Source organism: Schistocerca cancellata, chromosome 6 (assembly GCF_023864275.1).
Source record: "Schistocerca cancellata isolate TAMUIC-IGC-003103 chromosome 6, iqSchCanc2.1, whole genome shotgun sequence".
Classification (NCBI taxonomy): Eukaryota; Metazoa; Arthropoda; class Insecta; order Orthoptera; family Acrididae; genus Schistocerca; species Schistocerca cancellata.
This window is the reverse complement of record NC_064631.1, coordinates 39,479,050-39,491,117: the sequence shown is the minus strand read 5'-3', so window position 1 is coordinate 39,491,117 and position 12,068 is coordinate 39,479,050. Positions and strand designations below refer to the sequence as shown.

Sequence of the window (12,068 nt, the reverse complement as noted above, 5' to 3'; positions counted from 1 at the left end):
GCCAATTTCGTGAACGTACCCTCTTAACAAAAAGACTAGTGATATTGTTGTTGAGCATGAGACGTACGAGATTCTAAAACAGAAGGCGGCAAGGGCGGCAGGTCTGACCCCATCAGCACCTGTGAGAGGTGTGTACTGTGTAGCCAGTTCGCGGAGCAGGCGGAGCGCGCGAGTAATTATGGCGATCCAAGAAGGCGCGTGCATACTCTTGCAGCACGACCGGGTTCCTACCGATGTGATTCTACATATGACTGTCTCCAGTGGCAATCGTTCTGTTGCACGATATCGCACGCCCCCACGCTGCCAATCGGACGAAGACTACGTTTCAGTGATTTGGCTGGGAAAGACTGCAACATGCCCTGTACAGCCCGGACCTTTCACTGTGGGATGTTCACATCTTTGGCAGCCTAAGAAAGACAAGGGTGAACGTCGGTTTCAGTAAAACGACGACGTGCAAGAGCGGTTGCCGTTGTGGGTCCGTCAGCCGCCTAGCGCATTCTACGAAATGGGAATTGGCCGTCTCGTCTCCCAGTGGGGCAAATACACTCCTGGAAATTGAAATAAGAACACCGTGAATTCATTGTCCCAGGAAGGGGAAACTTTATTGACACATTCCTGGGGTCAGATACATCACATGATCACACTGACAGAACCACAGGCACATAGACACAGGCAACAGAGCATGCACAATGTCGGCACTAGTACAATGTATATCCACCTTTCGCAGCAATGTAGGCTGCTATTCTCCCATGGAGACGATCGTAGAGATGCTGGATGTAGTCCTGTGGAACGGCTTGCCATGCCATTTCCACCTGGCGCCTCAGTTGGACCAGCGTTCGTGCTGGACGTGCAGACCGCGTGAGACGACGCTTCATCCAGTCCCAAACATGCTCAATGGGGGACAGATCCGGAGATCTTGCTGGCCAGGGTAGTTGACTTACACCTTCTAGAGCACGTTGGGTGGCACGGGATACATGCGGACGTGCATTGTCCTGTTGGAACAGCAAGTTCCCTTGCCGGTCTAGGAATGGTAGAACGATGGGTTCGATGACGGTTTGGATGTACCGTGCACTATTCAGTGTCCCCTCGACGATCACCAGTGGTGTACGGCCAGTGTAGGAGATCGCTCCCCACACCATGATGCCGGGTGTTGGCCCTGTGTGCCTCGGTCGTATGCAGTCCTGATTGTGGCGCTCACCTGCACGGCGCCAAACACGCATACGACCATCATTGGCACCAAGGCAGAAGCGACTCTCATCGCTGAAGACGACACGTCTCCATTCGTCCCTCCATTCACGCCTGTCGCGACACCACTGGAGGCGGGCTGCACGATGTTGGGGTATGAGCGGAAGACGGCCTAACGGTGTGCGGGACCGTAGCCCAGCTTCATGGAGACGGTTGCGAATGGTCCTCGCCGATACCCCAGGAGCAACAGTGTCCCTAATTTGCTGGGAAGTGGCGGTGCGGTCCCCTACGGCACTGCGTAGGATCCTACGGTCTTGGCGTGCATCCGTGCGTCGCTGCGGTCCGGTCTCATGTCGACGGGCACGTGCACCTTCCGCCGACCACTGGCGACAACATCGATGTACTGTGGAGACCTCACGCCTCACGTGTTGAGCAATTCGGCGGTACGTCCACCCGGCCTCCCGCATGCCCACTATACGCCCTCGCTCAAAGTCCGTCAACTGCACATACGGTTCACGTCCACGCTGTCGCGGCATGCTACCAGTGTTAAAGACTGCGATGGAGCTCCGTATGCCACGGCAAACTGGCTGACACTGACGGCGGCGGTGCACAAATGCTGCGCAGCTAGCGCCATTCGACGGCCAACACCGCGGTTCCTGGTGTGTCCGCTGTGCCGTGCGTGTGATCATTGCTTGTACAGCCCTCTCGCAGTGTCCGGAGCAAGTATGGTGGGTCTGACACACCGGTGTCAATGTGTTCTTTTTTCCATTTCCAGGAGTGTATCTTAACGCGTGTGGTGATTACTATTGAGTGGAGCCATTCCATGGTCTCTTTGTGGTGGGTGTTCAGTTTTCATTTGACTGCCCCTCATAATAATTACATTTTTCTCTAACAATCACAGGTGTATGAAGGAAAAACGATGTCACTGCACTGCATTACAATTATTATGGCGTGCCACCTTATTACTTTAAGCAGGCCGTCGTGCTCCACACAGACCTCTTAGCCAGCACTCATAGCCACCACAGCGCAGCAAAATTGAGTTACGCAGTTGAGGCCACGGGCAGTGGAGGTGGAGCTGCTTGGAGTTCTGTTGTCTGCACTTCGGAGTTATCCTTTACTTACTTACAGCAAATACACTTATTTTTAAAGAAAAATACAGGAACTGGAAAGTACGAAATTATAAATTTATGGTATAATTTAAGAAGAGAACAAAAGGAGACAGGAAAGCGTATATATAGATATCCTTTCACCAACACCACCTGGGGAAGGGGACTTGGTACTGAACTTCAAGCCCAGCTTCCATATGTGGTGCTTCCCATGTTAGTATTATTCAGATGAACATCCCTCTTCGCGAAAACTTGATTTGTTCAGTCCATGCGGATCAAATCTATGTCGGTGTTGTCTGTTAGAGTGCGGTGTGAGTTGATGTTTGTCAAGTTACATAACAGCTACTACTACTACTAGGTTAGTTAGTAAGCTAGTTCTGCTTGGCTTTGGAAGAATACTGTGCCTCTGTGTAATCTAAGTTACATACTGTTCTTACATAGCTGTAGGAGAAATACCAAACCACCATTAACCTATTGCTAATCTTGTAAAAACATTTTTAGAATAAAACTAGACTTTTTTGACTAGTGGACCCATTAATTTTGTATAATTGCGTAATATGTGTGATCTGTTTCTGTTGTGTATTTACACTATCTGGTTCTGCTTGCTTACTTTATATTAGTGTCCGTTTCTTGTCACCTGTGAGTGGTTCAAAAATGGTTCAAATGGCTCTGAGCACTATGGGACTCAACTGCTGTGGTCATAAGTCCCCTAGAACTTAGAACTACTTAAACATAACTACCCTAAGGACATCACACACATCCATGCCCGAGGCAGGATTCGAACCTGCGACCGTAGCGGTCGTGCGGTTCCAGACCATAGCGCCTTTAACCGCTCGGCCACTCGGGCCGGCCCTGTGAGTGGTACACCGTTCCTCGCGGACGCTTTGGACAGTCGGCGATGTTACAACAACGAATCCGGCAACTTCATGCGCGATTTGGTCACGGACACGTTGCAATATTTCTAGCTTTGCAGCCATTATATTCAGTTACTAGAAGCTCTTCTTAGAGCAATTGAGACCACAGGAGCGGGAAGACGACGTAATGTGGTGTGAGATACTGGTGACAGACGGTTTATTAGTTACGTGTATCGTGAGAAAGGCAGCCAAAATTGTGCCCCTACTGCGCGACTGGCTGCTGCATTCGGAAGTAGCACGCCAAAATGATATACTTCTGATATCAGTATTGGAATAACTGATCAGTGAATTTACTTGCAATTCATATAAAAAAATCTCTCATTAGCATTATTTGAAAAGTGTTAATTTTCAGCAGAATAATAAACAACTGTTAAACGAAAAGGCAGAGGAAGCACTTGGGACGTCTTCGCATTGTGCCTAACTCCGATCGATGGCGGACGAAGTGGTTCGGCTGTAAGATCAGAGCTGGTTCGGCACTCTTGGAAGACAGACATGCTGTCTGCCTTGATCGGTATCGGTTAATGACTTAATCAGCAATTTCTGATTATTTGGATATGTAACTGAGAAAATTTGACAGTAATTACGCAAATATGCAGTTCATTATTTCGTTTATTTTCTATAAGAGTATGAAGAAAGGAAATTCTTTGTGATTCATAAAGTGGTAAATAATTGTGCATTTTCTCGTATTCTACTAGTAAAAAGCTAGTGGCATGCCGTACAAAGCAACTTTTTGCAAATTTAATTACTCGTCCAGTATCTCATAATTTTTAACATTTTTATGCAGCGACAGCAACTGATATTGTTTATATAAGAATATACAGCCTACAGTTGCAGGTTAACTTTATCGCTGACCGAGGTTTCAACGTTAGTAATAACGTCTCCTTCAGAACCTGCAAGAAGTTAATATTATAATGCGCTAGTAAATTATATTAGATATGATCATCCTGTAGATATGATCATCCTACAGGATGCAACTTATAGTACTTACATAAATTATTATTTAAATGTTTGCCTAAAACAGGCCATGTCCTAAGTCAACTTCATAAAACTTGATGCATAACCATAAGGTTTTTGTCACTTCTATTAAACCAACTGTAGAAATTCACTTTAAGCCCGTTGTACGGGCCTCGTCGTGTGACTGGAGACTGCGGACCGCGAGGGCTTCGCGGTCTGCCCCACAGAGGGCGGCGCGCATGCGCGAGACGTATAGAGTCAAACTCTTATTACGCACACGTCAGATAACCTTTTTGCTATGAATTAATTTTATATTTTACTATTGTAAGTTAATTACAGTATCCAGCATGACTACGTTTTACATTCTACTACAGAGCTTTCTAAACTGACCAACAAATCTCGTATGAACATCTGTAGGAAAGGATCTATTATTACAGAAACTGTGAGGTTACATGCATTATGAATTATTGTAAACCTAGTATAGGTTGGAAGCCTTCGAAGTATGCCCTATTTTTTATACACAGTTGATCGTTCAGTAAATTGCTTCTATCTGTAATTAGGTGTGCATAAATTTGTAGTTCCTCAAGCGTGTCGAGTCTATCTCCCTTAACTTCACGATGTAGTAGCTCTATGTCACGTAAAGGTTTAGGCGTATGAGCCATTTACACCAGATGTCCCGCAAAGGCTGACCCCCGTGTTCCTACGCCCTTTATTGAACTCGGGGGTCAGCCTGTTTTCTGCGCAGGGGACAACAACTGTAGAAGACTCCAGGTTGGTAAACATTAATTAGAAGTTATGCAATCCACTCAGGGCGGTGGAAGCAGATAGGCACATCGCGTGTGCTACAGTCTTAATACAAATGAGATCAGTACCACATCATCTGTGGTAACACAGGAGGTATGAAGGAGAGAAATTTTCGAGAGAAGGGACTTATGATACGCACATACACTCCTGGAAATTGAAATAAGAACACCGTGAATTCATTGTCCCAGGAAGGGGAAACTTTATTGACACATTCCTGGGGTCAGATACATCACATGATCACACTGACAGAACCACAGGCACATAGACACAGGCAACAGAGCATGCACAATGTCGGCACTAGTACAGTGTATATCCACCTTTCGCAGCAATGCAGGCTGCTATTCTCCCATGGAGACGATCGTAGAGATGCTGGATATAGTCCTGTGGAACGGCTTGCCATGCCATTTCCACCTGGCGCCTCAGTTGGACCAGCGTTCGTGCTGGACGTGCAGACCGCGTGAGACGACGCTTCATCCAGTCCCAAACATGCTCAATGGGGGACAGATCCGGAGATCTTGCTGGCCAGGGTAGTTGACTTACACCTTCTAGAGCACGTTGGGTGGCACGGGATACATGCGGACGTGCATTGTTCTGTTGGAACAGCAAGTTCCCTTGCCGGTCTTGGAATGGTAGAACGATGGGTTCGATGACGGTTTGGATGTACCGTGCACTATTCAGTGTCACCTCGACGATCACCAGTGGTGTACGGCCATTGTAGGAGATGGCTCCCCACACCATGATGCCGGGTGTTGGCCCTGTGTGCCTCGGTCGTATGCAGTCCTGATTGTGGCGCTCACCTGCACGGCGCCAAACACGCATACGACCATCATTGGCACCATGCAGAAGCGACTCTCATCGCTGAAGACGACACGTCTCCATTCGTCCCTCCATTCACGCCTGTCGCGACACCACTGGAGGCGGGCTGCACGATATTGGGGTGTGAGCGGAAGACGGCCTAACGGTGTGCGGGACCGTAGCCCAGCTTCATGGAGACGGTTGCGAATGGTCCTCGCCGATACCCCAGGAGCAACAGTGTCCCTAATTTGCTGGGAAGTGGCGGCGCGGTCCCCTACGGCACTGCGTAGGATCCTACGGTCTTGGCGTGCATCCGTGCGTCGCTGCGGTCCGGTCCCAGGTCGACGGGCACGTGCACCTTCCGCCGACCACTGGCGACAACATCGATGTACTGTGGAGACCTCACGCCCCACGTGTTGAGCAATTCGGCGGTACGTCCACCCGGCCTCCCGCATGCCCACTATACGCCCTCGCTCAAAGTCCGTCAACTGCACATACGGTTCACGTCCACGCTGTCGCGGCATGCTACCAGTGTTAAAGACTGCGATGGAGCTCCGTATACCACGGCAAACTGGCTGACACTGACGGCGGCGGTGCACAAATGCTGCGCAGCTAGCGCCATTCGACGGCCAACACCGCGGTTCCTGGTGTGTCCGCTGTGCCGTGCGTGTGATCATTGCTTGTACAGCCCTCTCGCAGTGTCCGGAACAAGTATGGTGGGTCTGACACACCGGTGTCAATGTGTTCTTTTTTCCATTTCCAGGAGTGTATATATATCTTCCTTTCTCTCACCCTCTCTCCTTTTCAACTTGCCGTAACGTCAACAGTTTCTTCCTCCCATTCAGTCGCATTTCCACGCCGACCCAACTTACTGTGTTGATTCCAGGCAACCGGCTGGCAGCCATACACCGATCAGCCACAACATATGACCACCGACCTACTATCGATATAAACCCGTCCAGGCGATAGCAACGTCACCGGCGAGGAGTGACTACTAGCCAAACACACACACGGGGCATGTTATATCAGCGAGCATGCTGTCCGTGTGTAGAATGGGGGAGGTGTGCGATCTGTCTGAGTTTGACAGACAGCAGATTGTGATGGCCCGGTGGCTCGGCACGAGCATTTCGGAAACTGCACGACTTGTCGGGCGTTCGAGGAGTGCTGTGGTGAGTGTCTTCAACACGTGGCGAAAACCGAGGTGCAACATCGTCCGGATGTTGTAGGGTTGGGCGGCCATACCTCATTACAGATGTCTGACGTCGTAGGCTGCACAGACTGCTAAAAAAAGACAGGCGGCGAGCTGTGGCGGAACTGACAGCAGACTTCAATGCTGAGCAGAGTACAAGTGTGTGTAAACACACAGTGCATCGAACACTGCTATCGATGAGCCTCCGCAGCCGACGCCCCCTGCACGTGCCAATGTTAACACCACGACATCGACAACTACGACTGAAATGGGCACGTGACCATCGACACTGGACTTTGGCGCAATGACAAAGCGTTGCATGGTCTGATGGACCCCGATAAGCTCTTCATCATGCCAATGTACGTGCCCGAATCCGCTGTCTTCCAGGACAACACCTCCTTGACAACTGCACTGCGGAACGGAGACGAGCTGGTGGCAGCTCCATTATGCTCTGGGGAACTTCACGTCGGCATCTATGGGTCCAGTGGAGCTCTTGCAAGACACCATGACGGCAAGAAGTACCGGACACTGGTTGTAGACCACCTACACTCGTTCGTGACGATCATGTTACCTGACGGCAGTGACATGTTTCAGCAAGATAATGCGCCACATCACGAGGCCAGGAGTGTAGTGAAGTGGTTCGAGGAACACAGTGGCAAGTTCTAATTGATGTGCTGGCCCGATAACCCGCCAGATCTGAACTCGATCGAACACATCTGTGACGTGGTTGATGGTGTTGCCATTCATCGACCCCCCTCCCCCCCCGTCCCGCTTCCCCGGAATTTCCGGGAATTAGGTGACTTGTATGTGCAGATGTGAAGCCAGTTCCCCCCAGGGAACTACGACGTGTCGTCGCTGCGTCGCTGTTACCCATCCCAAAGGTGGACACACCGGTTATTAGGTAGGTGGCTGATCAGTGTACGCCACTTGCCACGTCTTACCTCAGCCGTTTCTTCTAATGGGGACTTTGACTGCATACGTCTACAGAGGTGCCATTCTTGGTGTGTCTGCGTGTTCTTAAGCCCTCTGTTTCTCAGAGATTTTGTTCGGCCGTACTGGAGTCACATCTTGACTAGTGTGTTTGATAACTAGAAGCAAGGACTGCACCTTGTCCCTGAAAGCGGAGACAGTGCTATCTATTACAAAGGATAACATACGTGCGCTGCTTCGATGATTATGCCGTTTCGGCGAAATGAGCTGCCAGTTTCCGAAAAATATGCAGGACGCGTTTTCAGGCAGACAACTTCCCGCACTGGAGGGAGGGGCGCTCCGGTTACAGCGGAAGGATGAAGGCGGAGAAGGGCGGAGTGGGGTTTGGAGGGGGGCAGGGGGAGGGAGGGGAAGAGAGACATCGCAGACTACTGGAGTCGGCGTGTGCGCTCGTGCGTCCTGAGCAGCGGGAAAGCGGAAAACTCCGAGCAGCGTGGGTGTCATTTTCACCCGCCGCCTTCCCGTGTCGCAGCGCGCGCCGGCTACTTAGGTCCCTCCGACACGGTGAAAATTCTCTGTAAACTTACAGTACTTGTTGGCTCGTGCGACAGCTGCCAAACCGGTTTTCTATGATAGCTCCGGAGCTGTTTTCCGTTCAGGGTTCGGTGAATGCTGCTTCTGCTGGCCAGTAAGGAGTACTGTTGCCGTCTGACGTCACAGCCTGTAAGGTCGTGCCCATACGAATTGTATGAATGCATGATTTCGCACGCTCTCAGCCACCACCATCCGGCACGAAAACGTGGCGTTCTGAATACCCTCCGTGCTAAAGTCGTCTCAGACGCAGCAAGTCTGCCACTACAACGGAGCCACCTCCGAAAAGTCTTCCGGGAAAACGGGTACAGCCACGGACAGGTGTCACAGGCTATATCTGGCGTGACACGCAAGAAACACACCAACAAAAAAGAGAACAACACCGAGAAGAAAGTAAGGAACTTGTGTTTTTGCATTTCTGTGGTACAGTGTCGGGAAAGATTAGCCGGCTCCTGAAGAAATATAACATTTCATCGGTGTTCAAGCCCCCAGCAAAAATTCGTCAGCTCATGAGGCCTGTGAAGGACGATCTAGGCCTTAGAACGCCTGGAGTGTACAAGATACCATGCCAGTGTGGCTGTTACTGCGTCGGCCAAACAGTACGCACTGTGGAGCAGTGCGGGACGGAACACGAGAGGTGCTTACGCCCACGCTATCCAGAAAAATCAGCCGTGGCAGAACACGCCTTAGAAAATGGACACCGAATTCTATTCGACGAAACACCTGTCGTAATGAAGACGAAGGGATTTTTGGATAGCGTCACAAAAGAAGCTATTGAAATAAAAACCTCTGAAAACACCATCAACAAGGACGGAGGTTTGCAGCTCAGCACAGCCTGGGACCTGGCTATCGCGATGTTAAAACAGGCACGACGGACGCGGAATGAAAACATTGCCATATATGGCGAGGAAGTGAGCACCAGTGACGTCACAGCCAGCAGTGCGACGGCGCCACAGCAGTCAGTCTTACCACTTGACAATGACCGGGGAGAGCTCGGTCGAAAGCTCGTGGGATTTTAACCACCTACGCGGCTGGGAGCCCGAGAAAATTTTATTAACCCATGCGAATTGTTCTCATATTTGACAGTTCAGAAATTAAATAGTTCTGTATGTCTCAGTTCTAGCCACTCTTTATCATGAGTGGCGTTCAACAACGAATGCAACACATTTTTTTCTGAAAACACGCTGGTGTTCTTCAGCGCTCCAGTACACCATATTATTCCCTACTCTTTTGGGCACAGAACCCTATTTTTCAACACAGTCTCCGCTCAGCGCACCACGGCCCTACGCCACATTATTGAGAGAGCCGGTACCACTTTACTGGTCGACGTCGGAGCCAACGTCCTACTGCATCGACAACCTCCCCGTCATCCAGGTACCGCTTCCCGCATTGGGCCAAAGAGATGGAAACTGGAAGGTGCTGGATCTGGACTGTACGGTGAGTGAAGAAGAACACGCCTTTGAGTGCCCCGACAGGTGTGGCAGCACTACCGACAGAGACGTCCAGTTGAACAGCGAGGTCTCTGACTGCGATCCGTCGACCGCCTCGAATGCGAGTGCCCGCACCATGGAGGTAAGAATAAGGGGAGATGGCGCTACGTATCCCAGCCGTACTACGTTTTGAAGCCATGGGGGCGTGGCTCGCTGCCATGACACTCTGACCAAAACATTGCCAGTGTGCTATAGCGCTGCGTGTATTACAGTCGCTAATTGCACCATATACGCATCTAACGTCATCAGATTGGTTGTTTCAAAGTTTTTGTTTAAAATAAAATCTCGTAAAGGCGAAATTCCGCATTTCTTCTGATTAAAAATAGTTTTTAATGTAATATTACGAATAGCTAGCCTTCAATGTAAACGATACAATTTTGTTAATTCGGTAATAAACGTGTATCACAAACTAAATAATAGAAACTGAAAACTAAGTTAGCTATACCCTCCCTCCAAAGTCCCATAAATACATCTTGTTTGTAATACATACTGGTACATTTCAGTTACGTTACACTACTGGGATACCCTGTTCATTACCACCAATATTTACTGAAATACGGTACATAGAATGGCAAAACTACACAGTGTCCTGTTTAGGCCTATACTTTACGCCAGTTAATGTAGTGTTAGCTTTTAATTTGGTACATGATGAAGACAAAGTGAGTTACTCAACACTTCGATTATCGACGATACGTACGTATTATACTGAATCGTGAACTTGAAAACTAAGAATTTAATTCTTTGAATTAACATACCTTTTGCAAATGTTTTGTGTGTGTAGGGAAAACTGATGGTACAGCATTTTCTCGGAGCCTTACTGTTGAAAGGGAAGTTCGGTCTATGTCCTCTTCCCGGAAATGCTGAGAACATTTAGACGCAAGTCAATTCTTCCTCCTCACGGCATTCTCCCACAGAGCTTTCCGACTTTCATTTTTAGGAAATCTAAAATCATACAGGAGAAAAACACGCTATAGTACAAGTACCGATGTAGCACATGCACATTCACAATGAAGTTGTAAAATCACACTTAACGAGACAACTTACACATGAAATGTTATTCCCTTCGATTTCGCATCACAATCAGAACGATTCGTACATCCGAACACCATACAAGTCACCATAATAGCGCAAAATCCTTCCAAAAGCGAGCGACAAGTCTATGCACACAAGCTTAATGCAGCAATGTTTTGGTCGGATTGAGATGGCTACCCTCGGCTTCACATAGCTTCCCAGCTATGACGTCACGGCGTCTCCCTCTATTCTTACCTCCATGGCCCGCACGTTACAGCACTGCAGGAATCGCAGCTGCGTGCGGTCGGCCGGCGCGCGGGAGATCGGACGGGTTTGCGCGAACTTGTCGTGGTGACGACTGGCGTCTCGCCCAGCGACTCACAGTGCTTTTGTTCACTTGCAGGTCTCCGTAGACATTCTGCGGACGCCTGTGAATATCTGCGATGCTCTGGTTTTGCGCCAAGAGAAACTCGGTGCTGCTGTCTACTTGGAACGCACCTCCGTTACAGACGCCATTTTGGAGGCTGCGTGTAGCGGTGCCACAAATCGAAACTTCATTAACTATATGGGCTGAAGCGCGAATATTCCACGATGTCGCACAACAAATTCCACATTTTTTCAACCGAACTTCGCCGAAAAAAAAATTGTTGCACTACTTATCAACGCTCCTCGTAATAATACACTAGAGTATAGCATTCCGCCGACATAGCAACAGAAGCAGCGATTTATTTTCACCATATTTCTTACTCGTTTCTTTCTTCAGATAAGTGTCACCAGTACTGAGTTTAGAGTAACGCCTAAACTTCTCTTTATGACATTTAAAAATTTCCTTCTTTTCCTAAATACAGCGGAACTTACAAATATTCACCTCATTAACATTCTAATGCAATTGAAATTGCGACAGAATCTTGAAACTGTGTGTTGCTAAACTAGCAACTGAGGGCAAGATAGTTCAATCGTTTATGAAGAAGCCTATTTTACGTATAAAAATAAACGTCTGATTTCTTTACTTGTATTGCTGCGAACCCACAGCAGTTCTTGATCGCCATTAAAAAATTACATTATTCCAATCAAGAAAAAAATTGTTGCTACTGCCATA

General features: G+C 48.7%; 1 protein-coding gene and 1 non-coding gene across 2 annotated transcripts in view; one reads left to right on the top strand and one right to left on the bottom strand.

The window, feature by feature from the left end:
* The window catches only part of LOC126191197 (hillarin), a 618,826-nt gene that overhangs the window by 364,730 nt on the left and 242,028 nt on the right, over window positions 1–12,068 (top strand). The gene's annotated exons all lie outside the window — the stretch shown is intronic.
* Trnap-ugg (transfer RNA proline (anticodon UGG)) lies at window positions 3,055–3,138 on the bottom strand. Its single transcript has one exon. It is a non-coding gene; the product is annotated as a tRNA-Pro (tRNA).